Here is a 19,579-nt window from a genome sequence, read left to right as displayed (position 1 = left end):
CAGCAAGCTCATCGTTAGTTGTAATGGGCAGTTCTTCATGTCAATTGTCTCACCAGGACATATACATAACCACTGAGCTATGCAGGGTTTGCAGAAACTGCTGAGCACAACAATTTGGTCGCTGTCCAAGTTGATGCAGGAAGATGTTCAACCCTAGCCTGAAGCTATTGTAGGATTTTGGAGGAGTCAAACCCTGTGGCTCAGAAATCATCTTGCTGATTTTGAACTGTCCTGTTTCAATATGGTCAATGGGAGCTGATACTCAGCTGAAGCCACTGAATGTGTCCTTTAACTGTGACCTCATTGTGGGATGTAAACCCACAGTTCTGGGGCAGAAAGTGTGTTCAAATCCAGGAGGGGTCAGGTTGTCAGAGTGAGCTCTTCACAAAGAGTTGTGAAAAGCATCTCTGCACTTTCAGCAGGGTTTGAGATCCCAAATCCCACAACCTCATTTGAATTGGATGTCTAAATTGTTTCCTTGTATGGCAGGGGCTAACTTCTTTTCCCACACCAGCTGAGCACTGAATCTTCCCTCAGAACAGAAGGGTCCTGTCAGATGAGCAAGCACCAAGAGCTGAAAATATGCAATAAGAGAGTGCAGGATTTGTAAAGCAATAGTAGGGCTGAACCTTTTGGGCTATTCACAGCAGCAGAGGGCAAAGGGTCTCTGCAGAAAGTGCCATTCCTCTCTGGGACATCTGGTATCCTAAGGAGAAACACAGATGCTTCACACTTTGGATTTTGCAGTTTGGTGTGCTCTGTGATACCGAGCTTTAGTTGGACTCTAAGATATGAATGGGTGCAAGCAGCAAACCTGGAAGCCAGCTGCATCTGCTGTTTTCCTTGTTTTCTCTTCAAGGCAAGGTAAGCACATGTCTTTCTGATAGTGGGGGTTGATTTTGCACACACCAGCCCCCAGTGTGTCAAAGGGGGTGCTGGTGGAGTGGGAACATGGACAGCAGAGCCATTAAAAGCAAGCAGTGGGACTGGTGATCTGGTGAGAGACTGCCACCAGACTTCACAGCTCTGCCACCCTTACTTTTCTAGTAGCCCTGACTGGCACCTTGCCAGTTGAAGCATGGGGCAGGATACTCGTCATAGCTTCCCAAATAGGTTGGGACTCAAGGTAATAAGGAATTGCCCTCTGGTTTTGGGGAATGAAATATCCCTCTTGTTAAAGAGAATGTGTGTGTGTGGGGGGAATAAGTCAGCTTGGTAGTACTAAATGAAAATTTATGAGCCTTGCTCTTTGAGGAGGAAGGTAGAGGAAGGTGATGGTTTTGTTTAGAAGTGAAATCATCAGCTCCGAGCCTGAACTTTGGCTTCTCCTGACCCCAACACTAATGAAGGGGAAAGGGTCTGGTCATATAAACATGTCACAGCATGAGGCTCAGTGGGGTAAGATCTGATTACAGCCTAGCAGAGTTGTACCAGAGGTAGCCATTCCCAGTACACATGGTGCTGTGGTGTTGGGGCTGGACTGCGCCCACCCTGCATCAAGTGATTGCCCCAACAAGAGCTGGGGATGTGATTTCTGCAGCCTTCTTTTGAGAGGTTTTGCCTTTTTGCATTGTGCTCTTCTCACCTAATACCCTAACATCACCCATTGAGGGAAGGATGGGGTGTAGACCCCATGCACAGTGTTGCACAAGGCAGGAGCTAGAAGGCAGGGCAAGGACACATCCACTGAGGGTTTTGGTCCTACTCATCCCAGGTGGTTGCAGAGGTGTGCAGAATGGGAGCTCTGCAGATCTGACGGATGTTCTGAGGAGTGTCTTGCAAAGGTCTAGCAGGAATAGTGGGAATAGATGTGCCTGCAGCATCTGCAGCAAAAGCATCAGCATTGTTTATTTAATTCTGTTTTAATGCAACGTTGACAAGACTGGACTAGATGATCCCCAGAGGTCCCTTCCTACCCATACCATTCTGTGATTCAAGATTTGATGGATATTCATTTCTCTGCTGGCTTTTAGAAGGTGCAAATTCCCCAGTATCTCAGCTTGTCCTTTCACCCTGATGAGAGAAGGATGCTCATGGTGGCAACAGGTGACTGAAGCACAAGCTCAGATCCCAGTGCAAGTGGCCCATGAACCAGCAGCCATCTCCAGCTGTTTTGGTGTGCTCAGAGATGTGCTATGGTGGTGCTCAGCATAATGCCTGCATGTAGCCATTGCTGCTGAGCAAGGGGCCAAAGGCAGATGTGCCTGCAGGAAGACTGAGACAGGTAATAACTCATGCAAACTTTTCTCTACCCAACTCCTCTCTCTTCATGTATCCTGGGAAGGGGAAGGAAAAGCAATTGAAAGGAAACTGGTTTCCCTTCATGGCCAAGATGTTAAAAATTTAGTGCAGGCATAACCATATCCACACCTCTCTGGGGTGTAGCAGCAAACGCCATTCCTGTGTCACTTGTCCCCTGTCTCAGCAGCATCTCTCCAAGCACCCCACCTGAGGTGCTTGGGATGCCATGAGGCCACCATGAGACCACAAGTCCCGGGCTTGCATCACTCGCACCAAACCACAGGATCACAGGATGTTAGGGGTTGGAAGGGACCTCTGGAGCTAGTCGAGTCCAAATGCCTTTCCAGAGCAGGACCATATAATCTAGTGCAGGTCACACAGGAACACATCCAGACAGGTCTGGAAAATCTCCAGAGAAGGAGACTCCTCAACCCCTCTGGGCAGCCTGTTCCAGTGCTCTGTGACCCTCACAATGAAGAAGTTCCTTCTCATGTTGAGGTGGAACCCCCTGTGCTGTAGTTTATATCCATTACCCCTAGTTCTATCACAGGGTGCAACTGAGAAGAGCCTGTCCCCTCCTTCCTGACCTTCAGACCTCAGATATTTATAAAGATTTATTAAATACCCTCTCAGTCTTCTCTTCTCCAAACTAAAAATCCCCAGGGGTCTCAGCCTTCAGGAAGGTTCTTCCTGAAATCAGGTGTTGTCATGCTCCTAAGGAACATCAGTGCACACTGGCTACTACAGCCTGGTGACATGTGTCTGTTGAAGGGAGGGTGACATTTGTGTTGCAGGTTGGTGGCCAAGAGACTGAACAGGCTCTGGCTGTAATTGTCACTGCTGTGTAGGGGAAGCTCTAATGAAATATTGTCTGGTGGAGAGCAGCAAAGCAAGATAGAGGTGTTCAGGGGAAAACAATGGAGAAAAAGCAGAGCAAATATAGAGATCTGAGACCTCATGCTGGATGGATGCTAAAGAGCATCTAAACTTGGCCATACATGAGGCTCATGCCTGGATGTGGCAGATTTGTGGCCCCACAGATGGGATCTGCCAGCTTTGGCATGAGCCACACGAGCATGTTCAGGGGGGCTGTGCCCATGGACTTCCATGCCCAGTGCTTCAGGTCCATCACTTCACCAGTTCTTGTTCCGCCTGCCTCTTGGATATGCAGCCTCCAGCCTCGACTGAGCACCCAGATGGATGATGAGGAGGAAGATGCTCAGCCAGCTCTTCATGCTGTGTGTGAGAAAGCAAAGGGCTGTCAAAAGGAGAGAGGACTCAAGGTCAAAAGCTGGTGGTGCAGGTGCCAGAGCCCTGGCATCAGATCCAGGTGGAATGGAGGATCACATCATGAATCCTCACCTCCCACAGTGCTCTGCAAGCTACCAACTCGCGCATCACCAAGACCATGCCAGCTGGTCCCTTGCCCAGTTCCTGCTGAGTTTCCACCAGATCACTAATTTGGGAAAGCCAGCTGCAGTCTGACAGGCTGCTCTCAAAAGAAGTTTCTGAACTAAAGGAGGTTAGGAAATTTCATTATGTATCTCACGGCCATGTGTGAAGCAGGAATGTTTTTTCCAAATGAGGGCCTGGACTTCTCAAAGCCGTGATGAACTGTGAATGACCCACAGAGCCCATTGTTTCTAGTAGCTGCTGAAAAAGCCACAGCCACTGAGGCAGGGATGTCAGTCCCAGCTGAAAAACAATGCTGCTTGAAGCGGTGGCATGAAGCGGGAGGCAACAGTCCCCTTCAGCGGCGTGACTTGGTGCAGAGGTGGAACATGACACTGACAATAAGGAAAAACCCAGATCCACCCCTGCAAGCCCCCAGCCTTTGCATGAGAGCGAAGCTTGTGTCATGTCGTCAAGCACAGCGTGAACACAGCAGCGTTGCAGAGGCTCGGCTGGAGGCACGTGCTCTGGCCGTGGTCATCAATCCAGGCTGGGATATGGATAAGGGAGGCTAACCCTTTTGTAAGTGTTGGCCAGAGGAAATATGACTTATCTTAAAGAAATGAATCATGTTTCAGCAAATACTTCCTGCAGAAATATTTTTCTCACAGCCTTTGTTTCAGATTTTGGCAGATCTGGAGGTGCTGGCGTTTGCAAAAGCCGTCGCTCCCGCCCACTGTTCCTGGGGCTTGAGAAGGAAACAAGAAATAAAGGCAGAGGGTACGTGGAAGGCTAAATCCATCACCAAATCTACTCTGTGCTGTGGCAGGATATGAAGCTTAAGGCAATTTCAAAGGAGCTCCCCAGATAAAGTCAAAATGATTGGCTGGTTTTGCAAATGTACCTGTACTGTGTAGTCAGCTCGAAAATCTACCTTCATGGCCTCATACAAATCTCTGTCAGGTGCTGACGTCTGTTGGAAATCAGCCCCTAGTTCCTTATTTCTTTTCCTGAAAACCAAGCATTTGGGGAAGGGAAAAGGGAGATATCTCTGTATTTCAGAAAAGAAAGGCAAAAAAACCCCACCCTGTTGTGTTTTGGTTTGCAAATCAATCCTTAGCTCCTTCTTTTTTTATCTCCTGCAAAGGCTCTGACAATGTTCCTGTCTGCCAGCAGGGAGAGAGCCCCATTTGCAAACACTGTCCAGTGTACAGAGGAAAAAGTCCATCCTGATGCTGGAGAACTTCAAATTTCCGCACACTCCACCCTCAACTTATGGTAGGGGATTTTTCCTGGGAAAAGAATTTAATTCCTCTGCCTGATAGGCTCACTGATCGTTTTAAAATAGACCTGCAGGCAAATAAGACCTTTAAAAGCTTCATTTACTCCCAGTCATTTTACACAGTAACCCAAGATGAAGTGAAAGATCTTTATTTAAATATGAATTAAGCTCAACTTTACTCTTTACTGCATTATTTTCCTTTGAGGTTTACTTTGATATTATTTCAAAGTCTTGAAGCTAACAAAATGTTAGGCAGTATTTAAAGTGACAAGGAAGTTCTGGAAAAAGATTTAGGAGGCAACTAAAGTCTTTCAGTGCAGGGCTCTGAAACAAGACAGGAAATCATAAAAGGGCTGAGTGCACTTTACCATGCTCAAAACAAATTCTGAGACTACAAAGGCAAGTGAAATGGCATCAAAACCACAAAAAGCATGAAGATACAGATGGAAAGCCTACGTCAGCCTGAATTATTCCATGAAAAGATGGGCAAAGTGCTGGTGATGTATGGCATTTGTTTCTTTCTGGGGTTTAGGTGACCAGCTTCTGGCTACTGATTGGGTGCTAGAAGTGGGAGGAAGGGTGAAAGATGAGAAAAGCTCATGACTTTGAATGTGTTCTGAAGAGACCATGCCTGAGTGATGAAGGGATGGATTGTGAAAGAGAGTCTTCTGCTTGGCTTGACCTCTGGCTTTGCCTTTTGTGGCTTTCAGCAGTGATCTGTTCCTGAAGCAGTTGCTGGAAGATGTTTTGTTTGCCCAAAGAAGATGGAGGAGGACCCCAAGCTAAAGTTCTGCTCTTTCCAAATCACTGCATGCTGGTGAAGCTTTCTTGGGGTGCTGGGTGTTGCCTCTTGACATCTGTAATTGTAATCTGAATCACACAGAATTAACCAGGTTGGAAAAGACCTTCAAGATCATCAAGTCCAACCTCTCACCCAACACCACCTAATCAACTGAACCATGGCATTGAGTGCCTCATCCAGTCTGGTTTCAAACATTTGCAGGGACAGTGACTCCACCACCTCCCTGGCAGCACATTCCAATGGCCAATCTCTCTTTCTATGAAGAATTTCTTCCTAACATCCAGCCTAAAGTGCAAAATTGTTTTAGAATCATAGAATTGCTGGGGCCAGAGAGGACCTCAAGGATCATCCAGCTCCAAGCCCCCTGCCATGGGCAGGGACACCTAACACCAGACCAGGCTGTCCAGAGTCACATCCAGTCTGGCCTTAAAGACTCCCAGGGAGGAGGATTCCACCTCCTCCCTGGGCAGCCTGTTCCATTGTCTCACCACCCTCATGATGAAGAATTTCTTCCTAACATCCAATCTGAATCTACCCATTTCTAGTTTGGTTTTTTCTATTCCCCCTGGTCCTACCATTTCCTGACACCCTAAAAGTCCTTCACCTGCCCGATTTTCCCCTCAAACCCAGAGCACCTGGGCTCTGTTGCAATCTCCTCCCACCCCAGGTGTGGCCACTTTGCCCTCCCCACCAGCTCCCCTTTTTAATGCCCCTCAGGAAGAGTAGAAGCCCCAAGCTGAGCCCATCTGGGCTAGAGGATCCTCCTCTCATCACTGGTGAGTGTCCACAGTGCACACTGGGTGATGGTGGTGGTGAAAACAAAGGCCGGGGGGCCTAGTGGCCCCCCGGTTGTTAGGGCCATGATTGATGACTCCTCCACTATCATCCACAGGTGCTGCCTGGGCCTCCTTAGTGGGGCTGAGCTTCTCTGAGTGGTATCTTGGCTGGTGAAGGTCTTGCCCCTGGCTTTGGGATGGTGATGGTGGAATATGAGCTGTTTAGCCAGATGATATAATGTTAATTATAATAGAATAAAGTAGAATAGACCAGGTTGGAAGAGACCTTCAAGATCATCACATCACATCCAACCCACCTAATCAAATAAACCATACAACCAAGCACCCTATCAAGTCTCCTCCTGAGCACCTCCAGTGATGGTGACTCCACCGCCTCCCCGGGCAGCCCATTCCAATGGGCAATCACTCTCTCTGTGTAGAACTTCTTCCTAACCTCCAGCCTAAACCTCCCCTAGTGCAGTTTGAGGCTGTGTCCTCTTGTTCTGGTGCTGGGTGCCTGGGAGAAGAGACCAGCCCCCACCTGTCTACAACCTCCCTTAAGGTAGTTGTAGAGAGCAAGAAGGTCACCCCTGAGTCTCCTCCTCTCCAGGCTAAGCAGCCCCAGCTCCCTCAGCCTCTCCTCATAGGGCTTGTGTTCCAAATCCCTCACCAACTTTATTGCCCTTATCTGGACTTGTTCCATCAAGTCAATGTCCTTCCTAAACTGAGGGGCCCAGAACTGAACACAGTACTCGAGGTGTGGCCTAACCAGTGCAGTGTACAGGGGCAGAATGACCTCCCTGCTCCTGCTGGCTACACTGTTCCTGATGCAGGCCAGGATGCCATTGGCCCTCTTGGCTGCCTGGGCACACTGCAGGCTCATGTTCAGCCTACCATCGACCAGCACCCCCAGGTTCCTCTCTGTCTGCCTGCTCTCCAGCCACTCTGACCCCAGCCTGTAGCACTGCATGGGGTTGTTGTGGCCAATGTGCAGAATCCTGCACTTGGATGTGTTAAATCTCATGCCGTTGTATTCTGTCCAGCCTGTTGAGGTCCCTCTGCAAAGTCTCTCTATCCTCCAGCAGATCAACTCCTGCCCCCAGCTTGGTGTCATCTGCAAATTTACTGATGATGGACTCAATGCCTTCATCGAGATCATCAGTAAAGATGTTAAAGAGCATGGGGCCCAACACTGATCCTACTCACAACGCTTTACTCCTCAAGCCTGGCCAGGTGATATGTGAGTTTATTTTCAGTAAAAAACCCTCTGGCAACTTTCACATTACTTGTGATTTCTGGGTCTCATTTTTATCTTTATGGTTAACCCTGCAAAAGGCCACTTTCTCCAGTCTGGAGAAGAAAAGGCTCCAGGGAGGTCTTTCAATACTTAAAGAGCCGATAGGAAAGCCAGAGAGGGACTATTTATCAAGGAATGTACTGACAGGATGAGGGGTAATGGTTTTAAAATGACAGAAATATCTATATCTAATAGGTGTAATTTAGATTATATATAAGGAAGAAACTCTTCAGTGTGATGTTGGTGAGACACACAAATCGGTTGCCCAGAGAAGTTGTGGATGACTCATCAGTGGAACTGTTCAAGGCCAGGTTGGATAGGGCTTTGAGCAACCTGGTCTAGTGGAAGGTGTCCCTACCCATGGCAGGGGGGTTGGAACTAGATGATCTTTAAGGTCCCTTCCAACCCAAAGTATGCTGTAAGTCTATATTATGTCCGGCACATGACAATAAAGATGTAGTTTTAGGGTCTGGCTTTTACCTTTACTTCAACTTCTTCCTAACTGACCTGCATGCCTGGCTACAGGTCATGCAAGGTGACCCATACAAGGTGAAAAGCCTTTTTCAGCAGCTTCTTGAAACACTGAAACACAACTGATTGAAACCCTTTCTCTCTATTCATCATTTGAATATGGGTGTTTTTTTTGGTGGTTGTTTTAGTTTGGGGTTGGTTGTTTGTTTATTTTGCTTTCCTGTAAAAAAAGTCTCATATCCAGAGAGTTCACAGCTCTCAAATTGTCAGTACTTTTTTTGACTTTTTCTAGTGCTTGCTAGTACAATTTCTCCCCTCAGGAACTGAAACCACTCACCTGAGCTCTGTGGCATGGCTGTTTTCTAACTGCCTTGATCAGCTTTTACAGTTGCTACTTTTCCTGCCTGACAAAAAGAGAGTTGTATTGTATCTCTGGGCTCTAGATTTGAAATGCTTTGATCTACTATGAAAGGTTCTTAAATGCATGGTATTGAAGCATAAGGTTCAGCAACCCTGACCCTTTGTGGCATCAAGGAAGGCACATGGCATTTATGGTGCCACTGCTCCAGCTGCACATGTCTGACCTGTGGCTTGGGTAGGTCACATCCTGGGAGAGCAGAGCAGTATGATATGTTCTTGTGACAAGCCGTTAACAAGGCTAAAGTTGGATTTGGGTGCCCATACTTGGAAAAATGCCACTCCTTGTGGTGAAATCATTGTGGAGCAATCTGGAGCATCATTAAAGATTCACAAAATTGCAGAAACTGACACACAAATGCACATGCCCTAGGGGGGGAAAAAAAGTGATTTGCTGCATGATGTGCCTCATTGCATGACATCTGTTAGATTCACCTTCTTAAATGGTATTTTTGGCTCTACTGGCACCAAAAGCCCAGACTGAGAGGCGATTTATTTTTAAGAAAGTAAGAGCATGTAATGGATGTGATGTATTTTACTCTATGCAACTGGGCTTGTTTTAAAATAAACATTTGATGTTCAAGCTCTGAAACCTATCAGGCAATTAATGCATCTGATACACACGTGTATGATCTTGAGTTGACATGTTAAAATGTTACTCTGTGAAACTGGTTCAGATAGAATGACATGATTTATTTTTAAATGGGGCTAGACACCGCAGCGTTGCTTAATTTTAGTTTTTTTTTCCCCCTAGAGGAAAAGGCCAATGGCATCCTGGCCTGTATCAGGAGCAGTGTGGCCAGTAGGAGCAGGGAAGTCATTCTGCCCCTGTACTCAGCACTGGTTAGGCCACACCTTGAGTCCTGTGTCCAGTTCTGTGCCCCTCAGTTTAGGAAAGATGTTGAGTTGCTGGAATGTGTCCAGAGAAGGGCAACAAAGTTGGTGAGGGCTTTGGAACACAAGCCCTGTGAGGAGAGGCTGGGGGAGCTGGGGTTTCTTAGCCTGGGAGAAGGAGGCTCAGGGCAGACCTTATTGTTGTTTACAACTACCTGAAGGGAAATTGTAGCCAGGCGGGGGCTGGTCTCTTCTCCCAGGCAACCAGCACCAGAACAAGAAGACACAGTGTCAAGCTGTGCCAGGGGAGGTTTAGGCTGGGTGTTAGGAAGAAGTTCTTCATAGAAAGAGTCATTGGCCATTGGAATGGGCTGCCCAGGGAGATGGTAGAGTCACCATCACTGGACTTGTTTAGGAAGAGACTAGATGGGGTTCTTGGTGCCATGGTTTAGTTGATTAGATAGTGTTGGATGTTACATTGGACTCAATGTTCAGATCATCGAGTTCAACCCGGTTAATTCTAGTCTAGTCTAATCTAGTCTATCTGTTCTTTCCCTCCCAATACATCTCCCCCTGCCAATTTCTGAGCAGACATTTCTTCTGAAGATCTGTTTTGCTTTTTGCTTTGCAAAGTCAAGTCAATAACCTCAACAATGAATGTTTGGGCCAGAGACCTACCCTTTTATCCCTCTCTCTCTGTCATGTCAGCATTGTAGCTAAAGATAACCTGCATTGCTGTTAATCAAGTGAGGAAGGGGTATGAGTTAAAAAAGGTTGTTTGGTATGATTTATCCCCATATTTACTGATCCATTGTGACTGCTTTTTACTGATGCCTTTCCACCCCCCACCTCCTCCCCTCTCCCCCAGGTTTTTTTTATTTTTGTTTCAGAATGAATTCTTTTACATGTATTATTTATGACTTGGAAATTGAAACCTGGCTTCAGCGTGTGTATGACTGAGGGTCTGACAGGGCTCTGCAAGGTGGTGGAGGAAGGTTAATGAACAGTAGCACAGCCCACTGATGTTTGCTCTCAGAGTGGAAAGTATATAGGAAAGAGGAGCAGTTCGGCGACCCTGTGTGACCATTTCTGTGGCTTTTGTAGGTTATGCATCTCTTCTGTGCACAATAGACAAGGGGCTCTCTGGGTCACAGACACAGCTTTTCAACTGATGTGTCTCCATGCAGCCCTTCTTCTCTTTGAGAAAGGCTTGCACTTAACATTTCCACCAGTAAGAGTGACTTCTTCTAGCTGAGTGCAAGCATACAGCCTGGTGGGTCTCACGTATACTGGGACATGTTGCATTTTGCTTAATAAAGGGCTCTGCTGTGAACAGAAGCCACTCACAGTGCCAAACAGATGTGTGCCTTCTCTGCAGCACTTGCAGATTGAGCAAATCTCCTTAGCCAGGTTATAAGCAAATAAGCAATTACTCCTGGTATTGGCAGGCAAACATCAACCTGGGGAAGTGATGTTCATACCTTCTGCACCCCATCAATCACTACCTGGGAAACAGCTTTTAGACAAATTGCTGAGTGCTGAAACATTTCAGGGTGCAAGGAAGCATCTCAGCTCAGAGATGTGCAGTCAAGAATGTAAATCTCATATACCTGGTAGCTGCATGACATCTTTATTTTTATTGGCAAGAGAAGCAGTATACACATCGACATTGCAGTCTCTTAGCTCGTTAAAAATATCTCAATAAATAAAACAAATAAGCAACATATACACTGGAACAGAAAATGAAAATAAAAAAAGGGAAGGGAGTGAGCGGTAGTAAATCATGGAGCAATAAGGAAAAGGTGGTAGAGTCTGTAATCCAGGCTGTACTTGAAACTAATCATGCAAGGAGCTGTGGACATGGTGGGCATTGTTTTTGGTTTTGCTTTTCTTATTTTTTTCTGAGAGCCTTGGTCCAGTTTTGACATTACTGTACAAGAAATCAGATTCTGAATTTTAAAAACAGACAAAAAACCCCCCCCAACCAAACCCAAAACAAAACAGCCCCAAACAAAGAAACCCAGCACAAAATCAAAACCAACTAAAAAAAACAAACCAAACCAAAAGAATACAGCTAAAGGGAAGTAAAATTGAACCCAAAGATTTCTCATAAATGTGTTCCTGAATTAAAAAAAAAAATAATAAAATAAAATAAAACCAAACACAGAGATGGACACACACAAAATCCAGCAACAATGAACAACCAGGAACGGTGCTTCTCTTTTCTCTTTGGTCAGTCACTTGGGGAGAGATGTTGCAAAGCTTCAGACTGCTAGCTTTGGTGCTGCTTTCTGCTCAGCCTAAGAGCTCCGCAAGAGTTCAGAGTGAGGGAGGTCAAGAGGGGTCTTTTGGACCAGTTTACTTGAGGTTGTTAAGGTTTCAGAAGCTACAAACTTGGATACATCCCAATTCCACTTCAGTTGCAGACTCTGGACAGTCTGGAGAGAAGAGAAGGGGGAAAAAAAGTAAGAAAAGAAAAATAAATACACCATGTACAAGACATCTTTCTGAGATATGTTGATAAATTCTTTGCCCCTACAAATCAAGGCTGTGGTTTGTGAACATCTGTAACCACATGCTGAGACCTGCCCCTGGTCCCAGCAGTGTGGGAGCACATGGTTAATCACTGGGTGAGGTCCAGAGTATACCCAGAGTCCCTTCAACAGGTGAAATGGGGAGATCAGATGCTCAGGTACCTGAGATGGGCTTTAGAAACCCAACCCACAGTGACTCTCAGCTCCTCCTGCTGGAAATCAGTATGTTTTCTTTCCATCCTAGGGTGAAACATTTATGCAATATCTAAGCATATCCAAAATCAACAACAAAAAATATTTAACCTAAACTTACCAATTCCTTTGACTTTGGGGTGTGCAGCCTAAGTTCAGAGTCAGTTAATGTCACAGCCTTTTTCATGTGCTGTACTCTCTATAGTAAATCCACAGGCAGAAGCAATGACTATAAGCTGAGTAGCACCTCCATCCCCAAGAAATATTGTGTTAAACCCCTGTTTACCACATGATTCCTGGTGACCCATCCCTGTGTATCATCTCTCCTTTGCTCCCATTCATCAAGATGTGAGAAGATGTAGCAACATATCAGGGAGACTCATTACCTGTAAGTTTTGCTCTGATTTGCAACAACCTGCTGCTGCTCAGCTGTGGGCTGGTGGGACAAACTCTGTGCCCCAGTAGTGCCCATGGGAGATCCCATCTAACTTGAGGGAGGAACGGCAAGATGCTGTTTCTGCCTTCAGAAAGCCACCTCAGCTCATATATCAAAAAGCAGATATAATTATTTCCTCCCACTAAGGAAAGCTTCCATTTAGCTTATTTCCTTTCCTTCCCTTCTCGAAGTTATTAATTATCTAATTACAACCACATTCTGCAGACTAGTTTAGGGCTTGACAGGCTGCCCAGGACCACTTAGGAAAGCTTAACTGCTTGGAGTGTGTGAGCAGAGGTAGTTTGTGTCTGTGCACATCTGACACAAAGCTGGCCCTTTCCTAATGCTGGCATTGCCAGGGAGAGACTCAGGAAAGGAAAAGAAAATACAGAGAGGAGGAAGATACCACGGGATGATTTTCTGATGATCTTTCTTCTTCAAATTATTTTTTCCAGCAACTAGAAGCAGTGGAGGATGCTTGCTGTTAGCTACACGAAGTATCACTGTGCCCTGGACTGCTCTGAATCTGGCTGCTGTGTGGAACCAGATAGAAAGGTGAACCAGACAGAAAACAATACCAAGATGATCTTGTACCACAGAGTTTTCAAATTCTACCCAAGACTGCAGAGGTCAGCCACAAAGATGTTCTTAGAGCAAAGCTAGTGGTTTCAAGCCACTGTCTTTAACCCCGGCTGAGACACCCTGCTCTGGCTGCTGTTGCAGTGTGGGATCTCGTTTCTGCTGGTCCTTTCTGGTTTTCTGCAGCTCTTTTGGCTCTGACCAGCTAGAAAAAAAAACCGGGAATTGCACAGCAGCTCAGGGTGTTTTGGCTTCCCATTTACTGTGAGGTGAATGAACTCAGTCTACTCTGCAGCCAGCAGTACTGCTGCTCCCCAGCGATCTGGTATGGCACTGACAGATCTCTTCTTGTGCTTCCAGTGCTTCACCTATGATTTCCCATCCCAGACAGGGCACTGACAGCCATGGTCATGGTGGGCAGAAGTAGCTGCACTGGGTGATCTGGTAGGTTGTTTCCACTGCTGCATGCTAAAACAGCCTGTATCAGCTGATGCAGTAGTATTATGACCAGACACATAGATCTGGTCGTAATACTGCAATTCCTGGCTGTAAAGGGGCTGTTCTTTCCATCTTGACATGTGTGTCCAGTTCATATTGTGTAACTGGTCGTTCTTACCACATATTCTGCATAATACCCACATCAGAGTAAAACCTGCTCATTAACAGAGCAAATTTGTCAGTAGAGAGAAAGAAAGAAGTACACAAGATGAGAAACCTCCTCTATATGACCTATTGTTTCGATGTCTTCCTTTCTGGGCCCTTAGGATGTTGGATACTGACTGTTTTTGAAAAAAATCTGTCTCTAAGAAGCAATTTTGCAAACATAAATGCTAGTGGAAGGAGGTAGGCACCTGCTTTTTGCATGAGGCACACACTTTAATGATGGGATGTGTGGAAACGTGTCTACTACAGGAAGAGATGTGGTGAGATGTGTGATGTTTGCCAGCACCCAACCTATTCCTCCTCAGTTACCTGCACCAGGTCACTCCAGTGCAGTAGTACTGGGCTAAAAACCTGATGGCATCCCACACGAAGCTCAATAAGGTGAATGGACTGCAGTGGCTTCTTTGTTTGGTTAAAAGAACACTATGCATAGCGGAGAAATTATACCCTGAATCAGGCTTATGATCTTCATCTCAGAAACCTAGTCCTTGCTTGCTGTAGTTTGAGACTTGCAGAGGGAAGACATATCAGCTCATGGCTGAGGAAGAGGAAGGAAACTCCCAAAGCCTGCAAGCTGGTCTTTCCTCTTCTCCTACCCAGTGATGCCACACCCCTGCAGCCAGACCTTCCATGGTGGCTGCCTCTTCTTGCCCCTTGTTTCTGGAGAGCTCACCATGAAGTGCCCCAGTAAACCCAGTGCGTTATGCCTGGGTTCCCAGAAGGGCTGGCTCTGATTGCCCAACTTCTCAATGACCAAAAGAGGAAGCGTGGCCCCATTTGCCTTCGGGAGCTATAAATGAGTCAAAGGGGCCTTTATGGCTCCATCCCCTCTTAAACTATAGAAAGTTTTTCTTAATGATTTTGTGCTTTAATGGACCTTCCCAAGGTCATGCTTCGTGTTTATGATCCTTTAATCCCAGAGGGGCTCAGCAAGGTGTTCATCAAAGCCTGCCAAGGCACTCAGATGGCAGCTACTCCTGTGGCACTTCCCAGCTCCACTCCTGTGAGCCGGGCCTGCAGACATTTCCTAATGTGCTCCAGCAGGAATGGCTGCAGGTTTCCTATGGCAGCTGAATGATGAGGTATAGAGATGTGGGACTTAATGCAGCTGCAAATCCCACAGTGGGTTATATAGGGAGGGGACAGAATTTCTTCCTGGCACTAAAATGATGAGGTAGCACAGAAGGACCTTGCACACCTTAGTTTTAATACCAGTTCATGCACAAGTTTGTTGTTTAATTGCTGTCCCTGCATATGCCACAGTTTCTCTGGTTGGGCAATTGCAGTACATCCCTCCCTCTCTCAGAGCATGTGAGATTCAATCAGCTGCTTCTTACAAAGCTGGTAAAGGGTCTAGAGAACAAGTCTTATGAGGACCAGCTGAGGGAACTGGAATTGTTTAGTCTGGAGAAGAGGAGGCTGAGGTGAGACCTCATTGCTCTTTACAGCTGCTTGAAAGGAGGTTCCAGTGAGGTGGGGAGAGGGTCTGTTGAACAACCATGGTGGTTGGACTTGATGATCTTAGAGGTCTTTTCCAACTGAAATGATTCTATGATTCTGTAAGGCACCACTTGTGATTCTCCAAGGTATAGACAAACAGCATAATGCCATATTAGAACAACATTATAATACTATATTATACTATAACAATATTGTAGCGTTATAATACTGTACTATAACAGTGTGCAATTATAGTATCTGGATGGAAAGATGATACATAGTGAAGTTTTCTGCTGAACACAGTTTCCAAGCATTTCTCCCATAGCTTGTAACACTGAATACAGTTGTGCGCTGCTGTGACACATACTCAATGCAGTTTCCCTTGGGGAGTGAATTGAGGGCTTGTAGCTCCAATTCTCCTTGCTTTTGAAGAGTTTCCCAGCTCCATATGAAGCATTCCCCAGCCCAGAATAGGAACTGCAAGAACTGAAAGCTGCTGCACTGATGTTAAGGTGGCAAGACCATAGCCCTGGTTGCAGGAAACTTTGAAACATAACCATGACCAAGAGTGCAAATGAAGTAAGCAATGTAGCCTGGAGAAGAGGAGACTCAGGGGAGACCTTATTGCTATCTACAACTACCTGAGGGGTGGTTGTAGCCAGGTAGGTGTTGGTCTCTTCTCCCAGGCAACCAGCACCAGAACAAGAGGACACAGCCTCAGGCTGTACCAGGGGAGGTTTAGGCTGGATGTTAGGAAGAAGTTCTTCATAGAAAGAGTCATTGGCCATTGGAATGGGCTGACCGGGGAGGTGGTGGAGTCACCATCATTGGACTTGTTTAGGAAGAGACTGGATGGAGTGCTTGGTGCCATGGTTTAGTTGATTAGATAGTGTTGGGTGATAGGTGGACTCCATGGTCTCAGAGGTCTTTTCCAACATGGTCTATTCTATTTGGCCATGCTGGATGGGGCTTTGAGCAACCTGGTCTAGTGGAAGGTGTCCTTGCCTGTGGCAGTGGGGGTGGAATTAAGTGAATTTTTTTTTAAGGCCATTTTTCAAACCAAACCATTCTACAAACCTATGAAAAATGGTTTTGAGATTGTCTGCTTGTTGGGTTTGAGTTTTGGTACTTTTTTTGTGTGTTTTGGGTTTTTTTGGGGTTTTGGTTGTGGTTTGTTTGGTTTTGTTTTGGGTTTGATTTTTTAAAATTTTTTTCTTCCCCAACTTCTTTTAAAGTTGAGAATGTAAAAAAACTGTTCTGTCCCCAGAGCCCATCCTCTTTCTCTCCATATAGTGCTTCAGCCTGACAAAATCCCTACCAGAAAGGTACTGGTCCACCTTCTCGCCTTGTGTTTGGGGCTGAAGATGAGGCCAGGCAGTGAGTGGGGGACTGAGGGGTCCCAGAATCAGTGCAGTGCAGCACACACCAGCTGGTACTGATTTTGGTAGTCACTGAGAAGTTTATAGACTGTTTCCTCCCTCTCTTCCCTTTCAGCTTAAGGAAGTAAAACACAATATGGGTCAAAGCCAAGACCCCAGCCCCACTCAGTGGGTCAGTACAGGGCATGTTGCCTAGGGGATGATGCTGCTGCCTATGGGATGATGCTGCTGCCTTTGGGCACCTCTGGAGTGGATGTGGTTTCTGACCAAGCATCCTTGCTGAAGGGGGTTTGAGCTGCAATAACAAATTTCTCATGTGTGACACCAGCAAGTATGTTCCTCATCAGCCCTATGTGCAGCTGCCCCAGCAGTCCCTGCTAGCTTCCTCACAGGCCCACTTTGTCCCAGCAGTTCTTCTGCCTGTGGCACTATCTCTGCCACTGTTTTACCTTCTAAGTGGCTCTCTCTGGACTAAGCCTGATCTTTAAGCATTCCCACAACATTTATTTTAATGGGCTGTTAACTTCAAGCATTTCTCCTTTTTTTGCAATCTATGGAACTCTGGAGCAGAGAACAGCATTGCTGAGACAGAATGATGAGCAGTGAGGCTGCCTGGGATGAGGAGGTAGGACACAAGGAAAGAAGGCAGCACATCTGGGCATGGGTGACTAAAAGCTCTGTGATCATCCTCCCTGGGAAGCAAACATGCACTGAGGAAGCAAATGTTAAACAAATCCATGAGGAAGTACAGGACAATTTCATCTGGAGACTGCCATCACCACTGCCTCAAAACATTCTCCAAAATGAGAATAACCAGAAAGGTTTAATACAGGAAAACACACAGCAAGAGCCTGCTTGGGCTATCACTAGTCCTCATCCATGCTGTTAATTAAGGCTTTACTCTGCTAGGTACTGCACAACAGTTAGTAAAATATTGCAGGTGTGTTGCAAGGCAAATGGGGAAGGGGAAGCAGGAGTTCGATCTGCTTGTACATAATGTCTGAAGAAGAGGGGGCAGAGTGAGCATGTCAACCAGTGACTTCTCTGATTGTTGCCCAAATGTCTACCTTCATGGCTGGAGAGCCTGTTGTCTGTATTTATCACAAGGAGGAAAACGTCACCTAGACGACGGGAATGCTCCGACTATGAGGTTCAAGCACCACTGGGTTGTGACAAAAGCAGATGCTCCCGCTGGAGAGCATCAATAAAATGTTTCAGTTGGTGCTAAGTAGCAGCTGCCCTTAATAACTTTTCAGAATAAATAAGTGTTGGGTTGTGGCATGATGTCAGAGCCCCGGTATGCCCGCCCGCCGCACCAGCGCCGCGTGCCTCCTGCCCCACGGGCACGGGGGCTGGGGAAAACAACAGCGAACAATGTGGAGCGTGACTTCAGGGCACACATGTCAGCTCCCCCTGCCTCTGGAGGGAAAAAGGGGCTGGTGGGAGTTTCTGAAATGCCAAAGCAAGCGGCTCCAGAAATCGGGTTGCTCTCTTTGAGATTAAGAAATGCTGAGCTGGAGGGAAGGATCAGTCTCAGCTTCTTGACTCTTGGGCCAGAAAGTCTGATTTGCCTGGCTACTGGGACAGTGGGCTGGATGAAACCTGTGGCAGCTGAATATCCTGCAAGCATCCTATGCTCTTCTCTCCTCACCTCTGGGACCCAACTCAGTGCTAGATTTACCAGACAAAGGGGCTGCCATTAAGATCTGTGTGGCAGCTTGAAGTGCAAAGGTCTGAATATGAGCCAGCAATGTGCCCAGGTGGCCAAGAAGGCCAATGGCATCCTGGCCAGTATCAGGAATAGTGTGGTCAGCAGGAGCAGGGAGGTCATTCTGCCCCTGTACTCGGCACTGGTTAGGCCACACCTTGAGTCCTGTGTCCAGTTGTGGGTCCCTCAGTTTAGGAAAGATGTTGAGTTGCTGGAATGTGTCCAGAGAAGGGCCACAAGACTGGTGAGGAGTTTGGAGCACAGGTCTTATGTGGAGCAGCTGAAGGATCTGGGGTTTAGCCTGGAGAAGAGGAGGCTCAGAGGAGACCTTATTGCTCTCTACAACTACCTGAAGGGAGGTTGTAGACAGGCAGAGGTTGGTCTCTTCCCCAAGCAGCCTGTGACAGAACAAGAGTACAGTCTCAACCTGCTCAAGGCAAGGTTTAGGGTGGATGTTGAGAAGAAATTCTTCCCAGAAAGAGTGATTTGCCATTGGAATGTGCTGCCCAGGGAGGTGGTGGAGTCATCATCACTGGAAGTGTTTAAAAAGAGACTGAATGAGGCACTCAGTGCCATGGTTTAGTTGATTAGATGATGCTGGGTGACAGGTTCAACTCCATGATCACAAAGGTCTTTTCCAACCTGGTTTATTCTGTATTCTGTACATCCCATCCCCTTCTTATGAGATGCCCAGAAGAATCATCCTGGGGATGTAGAAGTCATTTGTTCTAGTGGAGGTTCTCATCACGGGCAGAGTTCGTTTCTACATGAGGTCCTCACTGCCAAATGTCTCCAATTCAGCCCTTAACCTTGCTCCATCCTGAGCTTGGTAAACTCCCAGCTGTCTTGGGAATGACTGCTTTAAAAAAGCATATGGCAAGTTATCAGTCACAGCACTCGTGGTCAGGTTTGAACACTTTGCCTTCCAGCGTCCCATGTTTTTTTTATCTACTCAAAACCTTCTGAAACTTATGCTGCTTAAGCTGAAAATTTTCCATGCCCAATGGTGATTCCTCTTTCTTGTCACTGTTTTTGTTTTCTGGAGCCTGGGCAAAAATGGTCCAGCTGTTTCAGCGTATGGGGAGAGTGGAAAACAGCCATGCTCCAAAGATCCTGGAGGCTTCCCTGTGATTGTG

The 19,579-nt window shown here is 46.5% G+C and overlaps 1 protein-coding gene across 1 annotated transcript in view; it reads right to left on the bottom strand.

Annotated features, from left to right (window-relative positions):
• Positions 1–11,108: 11,108 nt before the first annotated feature.
• Positions 11,109–19,579, bottom strand: part of TWIST2 (twist family bHLH transcription factor 2) — a 41,537-nt gene continuing 33,066 nt past the window's right edge. The window contains exon 2 of the mRNA XM_068138145.1: positions 11,109–11,950. The gene's annotated coding sequence lies outside the window, so the exon portion shown is untranslated. The remainder of the gene's footprint in view (positions 11,951–19,579) is intronic.

Source organism: Melanerpes formicivorus, unplaced genomic scaffold (genome assembly GCF_026170545.1).
Source record: "Melanerpes formicivorus ecotype bairdi unplaced genomic scaffold, bMelFor1.0.p_v2 SCAF_5, whole genome shotgun sequence".
Taxonomy (NCBI): domain Eukaryota; kingdom Metazoa; phylum Chordata; class Aves; order Piciformes; family Picidae; genus Melanerpes; species Melanerpes formicivorus.
Note: the sequence above shows the minus strand (reverse complement) of the source record. Positions and strands in the feature narration are given on the sequence as shown.